Source organism: Poecilia latipinna, unplaced genomic scaffold (assembly GCF_001443285.1).
Source record: "Poecilia latipinna isolate Pla-1442-1.1 unplaced genomic scaffold, P_latipinna-1.0 Scaffold2053, whole genome shotgun sequence".
Taxonomy (NCBI): Eukaryota; Metazoa; Chordata; class Actinopteri; order Cyprinodontiformes; family Poeciliidae; genus Poecilia; species Poecilia latipinna.
In genome coordinates this window covers 15,257-25,922 of record NW_015114669.1, presented here as the reverse complement: position 1 = coordinate 25,922, position 10,666 = coordinate 15,257, and the positions used below count along the sequence as shown (strand labels likewise).

The following is a 10,666-nucleotide window of genomic DNA, read 5'->3' as shown; positions in this document are numbered from 1 at the left end:
GAAGGGAGGGTCAGTGGAGAGCACCGGAGTTGAGCCGTTTTTATTCAGTGTCATCAAAAGAAAGAAAAAAAGGCAGGAAGAGATGATAAAGACGATAATAAAAATGAGGTCGATAGGTTTAATTTATATCCGATTAATTGATTTATCGTTTATTGCGACAGGCCTATATGGTATATATTTAAATAAGCTCACCTAGGTAAAACGTATTGTCCCAATGGTCACTATTGTGACCATCAACATGTTCACACATCCTGCTCACACACCAAACCAATTTTTGGAAATGCAAAGGTGCATATCATAACTAGACACTTTAAAGATGATGTGCACCAAAAATCTTTGTATGTTTATTTAAACATACATTACTAGCCTCTTCTTTGGGAGGTTTGTGGCAGTCTTCCTCTCGCCAAGGTGCAACCAAGATATAATCAGCTCTATTCATGTGATAATTTACTCTAAACGTGATACTGCGTAAGTATTATCAAAACACTCTAAACTTTCAATATTTGGTGAACATTAACTGAAAATTTAATCGGTAATCTTTTTGGAGTCCTTGACTGTGAAATAAATTTCTTGGTCACTATTGTGACCGGTGAGGTTAAATGGGTTTTAATATGTGAAATCTTTGTTGTTGTTACGTTAAATGCTGCGGCTTTAAGCAGACGTTTTAGATCTTAGTGAATATTTTGACAAGTGCGTCAGAAGAGGATGTGCTGGTTTCAGCCTCATGGTGTCGTTCAGTTTGTCACCTACTGCCGAGATGGACTCAAAACATTCCGCGATTGACAGGTTGATCATGATCAACGTATTGAGCACCCCTGATTTAGAAATTATAAAAACATGCAATATGAAAAAGGTGGGGAAATATCTTGACAGTTAATGGGTAATAACTCCTGAGCAGCAAATTAAATTCAACATGTCTCCTTTAATATGCAAGGAAAAATTAGTGTATTGATGGAGTCCAAAACTGTCCAAGCGGGATCTGAAGTCTTTGGCAAGAGGAGTATTATCATTATCCACATGAATGTGAAAATCCCCCAGAAGTATTATGTTTGAGATTGTAGGTAGATGCATCAGCCTACAAGCTCATTAATAAAATCCTTATTATACTTATGAGGGTGATGCAAGGCGGCAATAATGGTGAGAGTTGGTCCAAAGAGCTTACATACAGTTGTTTCAAACGAATGACAGGAGCAATTGCAGGCGCTACCCTCCACTTCACGCTGCAGATCATCGCTTGACCACCCCCTTCAGCCAGAAACATAAGGTTGAGTGGGGTAAACAAACCCTACTGCTCCAGGGAGCAGTAGCATCATTGAGTGGAACAAAGTTGTTAGATAGTTGGCATGTTTCAGTTAAGCACAGAAAGACTCACTTATGGTCAGAAATTATATCCTGCACAAAATACCCCTTACTCGTGAGCAATGGGATGTTGAAGAAACCGAAGTTAATCGTGAATAACAAGCTTATTGTGATTGACAGCCACGTTAGCTGACCGAGTTAGTTGGGCAAACATACTGTGTTCAACATGGCGACCGGACAACGAACAGTAGACCAGTTAGATTTAATGGAGTTGGTTCATCACAGAAGAAGATCCGACGAGAGCCTCGTCGGATATTGGTGCCATGTATTTCCGATGTGGCACCAATATCTTGGTGTAGGAGCAAAGCTGATGGTGGTGACCCAGGCAGAAGTAAGCAGATCTTAAAAAGCTCTGCAGCAGAGTACTGGAGCAGTGGAGTTGTTGGGTGATGGCCCAAAAACAGGACAATACAGCAGTGTTGTAGTCAACACCTAAGACCAAGACCAGAATGTATCGAGACTGAGACAAGACCAAGACTTTTAGGGTCCGAGACCAAGTCAAGAGACCAAGGGAAGTCGTGACCGAGTCAAGACCAAGACCAGCGCCCCGCGCTAAATGACACGATAGAATGTGAAATATGATCAAAATTGCTTCTCAAATTGATCTGAAAGATCCACATTTCCATAAAAACACCAGAACAAACTCTTTGTTCTGCTTTGCTTCCATCTCTGTGCTACAATCCGCAGTGGTCTCGTGCCATCCCTAAAAAGATAACGCCCTGGGTGTTTGTCCATATTGCTCATGTCAGAAGCAAGAAGTAACCAAGCGCAAGGCGCTCACCGTGACTGTTCTCACCCTCTCTCCCGCTACATGAAGCCAGGCAGTCTGCCACCATGACACTTTGGATAAGTGCCATGGTGCCACTTTGAACAAAAACAATCAAAGACCAATGCGCATCCTCTGCGTGGTCTTTCATTCATTTATTTGCTGATTAAATTAATATCAATGTATATCTTCTTCTTTTCCTTTCGGCTTTTTTCCTTCAGGGGTCGCCACAGCGAGTCATCCATCTCCATGTAACTCTGTCTTCCGCATCTCCTTCTTCTTCTCACACCAACTACCTTCATGTCCTCTTTCACTCCATCCATAAATCTCCTCGTTGGTCTTCCTCTAGGTCTCTTTCCTGGCAGATCCATCCTCAGCATCCTTCTATCGATTTATTCAGTGTCTCTCCTCTGTACATGTCCTAATCATCTCAATCTGGCTTCTCGGACTTTATCTCTTACACATCTGACATGAGCTGTTCCTCTGATGTATTCATTTCTGATCTTATCCATCCCCGTCACTCCCAAAGAGAACCTCAACATCTTCATCTCTGCTTACCTCCAGCTCTGCCTCCTGCCTCTTCGTCATTGCCACTGTCTCTAAACCAAACAGCATTGCTGGTCTCACCTACTGTCTTGTACATTTTTCCCTTCATTCTTACTGATACTCTTTTATCACACCTGACACTTCACTTCTTTTCTACATTCACCATTGTTCTGGACTGTTGACCCACAGTACTTAAAATCTTTCACTTTCTTTATTTCTGTTCCCTGTAACCTCATGTCTCCACTTGGGTCTCTCTCATTCACACACATGTATTCTGTCTTGCTACGGCTAACCTTCATTCCTCTCCTTTAAAGGGCAAGCCTCCATCTCTTGAGATTTTCCTCCACCTGTTCTCTGCTCTCACCACAGATCACAATGTCATCTGCAAACATCATAGTCCATGGAGATTCCTGTCTAACCTCATCTGTCAACCTGTCCATCACCACAGCAAATAGGAAAGGAAAGGGCTCAGAGCTGATCTTTGGTGAAGTCCCACCTTGAACTCCTCTGGTACTCCTACAGCACACCTCACCACAGTCTTACAGTTATAATACATGTCCTTCACCACTCTAACATATTTCTCTGTTACTCCAGACTTCCTCATGCAGTACCACAGCTCCTCTCTTGGAATCATGTCATATTCTCTAGGTCTACAAAAACACAATGCAGCTCCCTCTGACATTCTATGTACTTTTCTATCAACATCTGCAATGCATCTGTAGTGCATTTTCTTGGCATGAAACCATACTGCTGCTCACAGATGTCCACTTCTGGCCTCAGTCTGGCTTCAACAACATTTTCCCACAACTTCATTGAATGACTCATCAACTTTATACCTCTGTAGTTGCCACAATTTTGGACATCTCCCTTGTTCTTGAAAATTGGTACCAGCACACTTCTCCTCCATTCCTCAGGCATCCTCTCACTCTCTAGGATCTCATTGAACAGCCTCGTCAAAACCTCTACTGCTGGCTCTCCTAGACACTTCCATACCTCCACAGGTATGTCATCTGGACCAACTGCCTTTCCACTCTTCATCCTTTTCAATGCCTTCCTGACTTCATCCTTGCTAATCTTTGCTACTTCCTGATCCACAGGAGCAGTTTCTTCTCCCTTTGTTCTCTTTTTCTTCATTCATCAACTTTTCAAAGTACTCTTTTTATCTTCTTATCACACTTTTTGCATCTGTTAGTGGAGTTCCATCTTGGTCCTTAATCACCCTAACCTTTTGTACATCCTTCCCATCTCTATCTCTCTGCCTCGCCAACCTGTATAAGTCCTTCTCTCCCTCCTTACTTTCCAGCTTATTATACGAGTCAGTGTATGCATCTTGTTTGGCCTTAGCAACCTCTACCTTCACTTTGCGCTGCATCTCCCTGTCTCTTGGTGACTCTCTTCAGTCCTCACATTGTTCCACTTCTTCTTGGCTGCTCTCTTTCTCTGTACCCATATTTGCACTTCTTTATTCCACCACCAAGTCTCCATGTCAACTTTCCTTCCAGAAGACATACCTAGTACTCTCCTACCTGTCTCCCTGATAACATGAACAGTAGTTGGCCAGTCATCTGGAAGCATGTTCTGGTCACCCAGAGCTTGTCTCAACTCCTTCCTGAAAGTCACACAACATTCTTCCTTTTTCAGCTTCCACAACTTTGTCCTCGGTTCTCCCTTTGCCCTCTTCACCTTTCTCACCTTCAGAGTCATTCTACACACCACCATCTTGTGTTGTTTAACAACATTCTCACCTACCACCATTTTGCAGTCACTGAATTCCTTCAGATTGCCTTGTCGACACAAGATGTAATCCACCTGCGTGTTTCTACCTCCGCTCTTGTATGTCACCCTGTGTTCCTGTCTCTTTTGGAAGAAAGTATTCACTACAGCCATGTCCATCCTCTTTGCAAAGTCTACCACCATCTGTCCTTTTGCATTCCTGTTCTGGATGCCAAACCTGCCCATCACTTCCTCATCACCTCTGTTCCCTGCTCCAACATGTCCATTAAAATCTGCCCCAATCACCACTCACCGTCAGATGTATGTAATTAATTATACTCAATGTATATAATTAAATAAAATAATAATAGCTACTGCAGTGTACCAGAGCATTACAAGAACAAAGAACAACTCTCAGTGAGGCTCCAGTCCGATCTTCTTAGCAGTTCAGAATAATCGTATTGTTCGTGAATGTCAAATCACTATCTTGCAGACTTTTGGGCACAGTGTTGTCCCATATATGGGACAAGTCAGTCAACACCTCCGCACAATAATCCAGCACAGTGAGTGACAACTTTTTTCATCATAAATCTTCGTGTCTCTGTACAGCTAGCTTTGCTAACATCACGTCAACTTATACAGGTTTTGTCACTTTTCTAAGTGACAAAAAAAGTTAGACGTAGTCCCCACCGTCTGTGAAAGCGAAGTGCTGCTGAGTTAGCTGTCGCCATCGGATTTCTTATGATTTATGCAACGCAATTCTATTACTGATGATTAGACATCTTCTGCCGCTCAGAGAAAACCACTGTTCATGTCTTGGAGCGCTGCGTGCGAGTGAAAAGTGTGGAGAGAGGTGGAAGGTGTAACCTAATTGGTAAGTCATGTTATTGTTTGGATTTTAATCGATGCGTTTTGCACCCAGTGAAAACAAAGATGTTAAATAAACTGGACAGTATGCTGTAAGTTTAGTGATATTTCCACTGTTGCGGTCTTGACTGGTCTTGAAATAAAATCCCAAGTCCTGAGCCCCCGAGTTTGAGACAAGACCGAGACCAAATGCGGTCTCATTAAAACTGGTCTCGAGACCAAGACCGGTCTCGATTACTACAACACTGCAATACAGGCTAGTATAAGCCACGCAAAACGGCTCCAAATAGTTGCCAGAGACATGTCAGCATGTAGGCTGATGATATTTGTTCAGATAAAACAAAGATGGGTGCCAGGTAGTTTACTGAATAAGGATTAAAGGATTTTTTTATTGCCATATCACCTTTGCTTGTTTGTGGCACAAAATTTGGACTCAGGTCCCAGATTAAGAAATCTAATACATAAGATAAATTTGAAAAAAGTAATTCTTGTGATGTGTGTGTGTAAATAATTTGAGATGAAGCTGAATTGGGTTCAGCTTGAGTTCAGGAGTCTGACCAATAAAGGAAAGAAATTGTTTCTCAGCCTGGTGGTCTTGGTCTGGATGTTCCTCAGCCTCCCGCCTCAGAGGAGCGGCTGGAACAGTCTGTGTGCAGGATGGGTGAAGTCTGTTTTCATGTGGAGTTCCCTCCTGCATCGTGATGTTTGGAGGTGCGAGGTGGCGGAAAGACACAGTCCTATGCCAAAAAGTGATGCAGGTGCAGAGAACACTCTCTACGACAGTGATGGAAGCTCCTCAAAATTGAGCTCCCAAGTCCAGCTCTCCACAAGTTTCTGAGGAAGTAGACATACTGGTGGGCCTTCCTGACCACATGGGAGGTGTTGGCACTCCAGGTGAGGTCACTGGATATGTGCACACTCCAGGTACCTGTAGGTGGAGACTACCTCCACAGCACACATTGACCTTACTTCATCGTAGAAGCATCAGATTTGGTACACTTGTAGAACTCCCCAAGACGCACAAAAAAAAACAAAAAAAAAAAACATATTAATGTCATAGTGCACATCAAACAGGAAGTCTGCTATTTTGGGCTGAAGTTAAGATTTTCAAGCCGTTTTGGCAGTTTACAGCCTTCGCATTTGATCGAACTCCTCCTAGAGATTTCGATCAATTGGGTTCAGACTTGGTCAGTTTGTTCATAAGGCATGGCCAAAAAAATGCCTCAAATTTCACCTACTGACCATGAAACACGAAACTGTTATATCTCCTACACAAAAACACAGAGGCACCAAGCTTCCAGTGATTGATCTCCATCGGGCGCCCTATAATACCCAATGGTCAAATGATGACATCACTCAAGCCATGCCCCCCGAGAACAGGCAGCGTCATATTTTACCGTGAACTGTCTCTATCTGGCTGCTTTTACCTAATCAGTATGAAACTGACAGAAGACATGTTGGTGTGACGTGGATTCCAACCCTGACCGGTTTTGGTGGAGCAGGTGGTTGTGGCGAAGTGACCTGTGATGCTGTTGCCATACGTTTGGCTATAAATTCCACAATTTGAAGCCAACCTGCACCAAACTCACTGGGATGGATCCTTGTCCAACCCCCAGCAGGAATCCACAACAATCTTTGGTGGGCGTGGCCTAATTTCTCTACAGTGCCCCCTACAATAGTTTTAATGATCAGCCCCAGGCTATACTTTAACCCAGAATTATGAAACTTGGTACACATGCGTATCTTGAACATCTCTTGGAGCCATGGTCCAAACCCAGCAGGAAGACAGTCATTTTGAGTCAAAGCTGCCACCTTGCCTGTTTTGTTGATGCCGTATCTGATTGAATTCGTCCTAAAGCTTTTGAAATGCAGACTTCAACAACCACTCAGCACAGTCTTGAGGCATTGAAGGTCAAAAGTTATCAAAGGATTTTTCGTACATCAAAACATGTCGGCGTGGTCAAGCCTCAAATCTGACCATTTGCCATGAAACATCAAAGTTGAATAACTTTCCCACTAAAGCTTCCGGCTGCATCAAACTTCATTTATATCGTCCCAAACCAGCTCTCATCACATTCACATGGTCATTTGATGACATCACCTTATTCTCGCCCACTTCCAGCAGGAAGTCACCTGTTTTCTTCTGTATGTCTTACTTTTACTCTTTGATTCAGATAGACATCAGTTTTGAAGGTTTCTCATTGCCAGCAGATCCATTCGCCTTTCACAAGGCTACACGTGAACAGTATGAAAAAGCCATGACAAAAGAAATGGACAACAACAGCTCACACAGTGCAGAAGCAGCTAAGCCCAAAGTGGCGCATATAGCACAACACAGAGAGAGACTGAACTCCCTCCTCCCCCCTCCCCAAACTATATCCATTCGACACTCAAACATCAACAGAGAGACAGGGTGTACCAAGTACCTTACACAGAGAGAAATGTTAAATTCAGGACTTTTGCAGTTTGATGACCACCCAGAGAACTACTGGTCGTGGAAAACAGCATTTCAAAAAGATTTGCACATTACAGCCCAAGAAGAGCTAGATTTAATGGTCAAGTGACTTGGAGCCGAGTCTGAACAATAAGCAAAAAGAATCTACTCAGCCAACCACTTTAGTCCAACTGCAGTACTGGACCTTGTATGGCAAAGACTGGAGGAATCTTGCCGTTCGCCTGAAGTAGTGGCAAATGCACTGTTATAAAAGATCGAACATTTTCCCAAACTCAACAACAGAGACAACATAAAGTTAAGAGAACAGGGTGACATTCTGCAGGAAATTGAATGTGCAAAAGATGGACACTTACTAGGACTCTCATATTTAGACACGGCTGTTTGAGTTCTCTAATGAGTTAGAGATCAACACATTATAAAAGTCTGAAATGATGCCCTTTCTTGATTTATTCAGTTATTAATTTTTCAAGCAATGTAAGGGGAGGCTTGTTAAGATTACTTGTTAGTTGCTTTAGCAAAGCTTTTCAGCTGAAGGAATTTGAAATAATGCTTTTTATCTAGCTTAAATTTGGTTTGTACCTCTCCAAATGACAAAAATATATCATAATTTGATGAGTAAAGGTAGCCAATACTTTTTAAGCCTTTCGATGCCCAGAGCCTAAATGCTCCATCTACCGTACCTGGACCAAATAACTGATTACCCCATATTGGACTAAATTGGGACATGCTGTTTGGCTCCGAGGTCTTCTCTAACATCCTGCCAGATTTTAATCATGTTTTTCAGAATGGTATTTGTAGTACGTTTCTGTTCTGTAACTTCTTTGAAGCGTCGGAGTATATGAATAATGGAAGAGCTAAACTTAAATTATGGGACTCCATTTCTACTTATTGAGGATTATCTTATCTGTAAAATAGAACATGATAGTTCTTAGTTGTGTGGCCCAATAGTAAAATTTAAAGTTGGGGCACTTTAACCCCCCTCTATCAAATGGTAAATAAAGCAATGAGAGGCGTAGCCTAGACCTTCCATTGTTCCACATAAAGCCTGAAATGTTTTTTTTTTTGTTTTTTTTCAGCCAAATTAATAATTCAGGAGGAGGCGGCAGGGGAATGCTTTGAAAGAGGTATAATAGCTTTGGTAGTATACTCATTTTCAGGACATTAACTCTTCCCAATATGGATATAGTCAGGGATGTCCAGTTGTCATTTGAGGCAGCTATTGTTTTCTTTAGGTATTTGTAATTGGATTTGACCACCTGTTGTAGTTCTGGGAAAATTTGAACACCTAAATATTCAAACTGTTCCACTATTTTAAATTGCTTAACCTCACTGATGGGATTAGTCCTTTCACTGACATTTAATACCAGAATAGAAGATTTTGTATTTACTCTGTAACCTGAGACTCTCCCAAATTCCTGGAATTGACTTTTTCAGATCTGTTGGAAATAAAATAACATCATCAGCAAATAGAGAAATTTTGTGCTCTGTGGGGCCCACCGTGATCCCGGAGATTTGTGGATGGAGGCGAATAGCTGATGCCAATGGCTCAGTTGCCAGTGTGAAAAGTAAGGGGGAGAGAGGTGTTGTTGCGCAACATCCCCCTCCCCTCTTCTCTTTCTCTCTACTTCCTCTTCTGAGAGTAGGGAGATGTGCTATCCCAGCTCTCTAACGGGTCCGAGAGCTGGGCGCGAGAAAGACTAGCCTGGTTTCTAACGACTTTTGCCTCCAGATGTCCCACCCTTTTTCACCCTGTGAACTTGCCAGATCGAGCAGCCCGCAATCAGCTAGTTTCACAGAGCACACCTGTTAACGGTCGCTCTTTCTCTTTATTACAACTTGTACTTGTTACTGAACCAGGTTGGTTTTAGTGACTAGGGCGAGTCCCAAGGGTGTTGTTTTGGCTAAAAGCAACCGATAGCTATTTTACAACCATCAAAGAACTTTAAGGTGACTCATTAATTGAATGTCCACAACATCTTTTAGATTTTCTTAATGCTAATTATTTTATTGCAAGGGTCAGTACAGCTTAAATCAGTAGCAGAAATAATCAAATAAGTAAAATTAATAATCTAATCTATCTTTCCCTAATGCTGACACTGTGAACTAAAAAAGGAAAACTTTGAGAGATGAACGGAGTTTGGCATTTTGAACCCCAGAACTGGCCTGATGATGAAAAAGGTGTTGCAGCAGCAGAAGGCGGCTCCCAGTACAGGAAGAGTACTGACTTAGAGGGCTGGTCTCGGGCCTCAGGGTGACTTCCTCATGTGTGTAGCGGTCCTCAGCTTCTTGTCTTGCAGCTCTCTAGCTCCTTTCTCCTCGTCTCACGATCTTTCTGATCCCTCGAGATGTAGACGAGCTGGTCTCATGGAAGGAATACACCAGTTCTTCATCTTTGCCTTTGTTCTTTGCCTTTGTCTTTATCTTCATCTTTATCTTCATTTTTGCCTTGGTCTTTGTCTTTGTCTTTGGGGTCCCAAACCCAGCTGATGAGAGAAGTGCAATTTGAAGCCACATGTTGCGGGGCTAACGGGTTGGTCCCCATGTGCAGAACAGTCTTCGGCTCTGTGGCTCCGGCTCTTCTTCAGCTGCAGAGTTCTTTGTCCATCTCGATCTTGGCTCGAAGCTGCCTGAAGGATCCAACCAAAGATTCCTCTTTTGCACTCACCTTATAAAGGGTTTATCCACCTTTTGGTGCATTTGCATTGGCTAGCTTTGTTGCTGTGCCTCTCTCATTGGCTGACTGCTTGGACCGATGATCTCGTATCCATCACCGTTTTGGAGACATGATGTCTGTTCTAATGACCTAATGCCTTGGTCACCTTTGCCCTCCTATCAGTTCCTCTTTCCCCCTGACCTTTCACCTACCATCTACCTCCAACACAACATCTGTGACCTTTAATTACAGTTACACATTTTACACCACATTTCAAGTTCAATGTCAAAATCACATTTATAACCTT

At 42.6% G+C, this 10,666-nt stretch overlaps 1 protein-coding gene and 1 long non-coding RNA gene across 2 annotated transcripts in view; both read left to right on the top strand.

The window, feature by feature from the left end:
• Nucleotides 1–10,666, top strand: part of zfr (zinc finger RNA binding protein) — a gene marked incomplete at its 5' end in the record, with an annotated part of 56,489 nt that overhangs the window by 31,919 nt on the left and 13,904 nt on the right. The gene's annotated exons all lie outside the window — the stretch shown is intronic.
• The window catches only part of LOC106935976 (uncharacterized), a 6,519-nt gene continuing 4,609 nt past the window's right edge, over nucleotides 8,757–10,666 (top strand). Inside the window, exon 1 of the long non-coding RNA XR_001422024.1 lies at nucleotides 8,757–9,286. This is a non-coding gene — a long non-coding RNA (uncharacterized LOC106935976). The remainder of the gene's footprint in view (nucleotides 9,287–10,666) is intronic.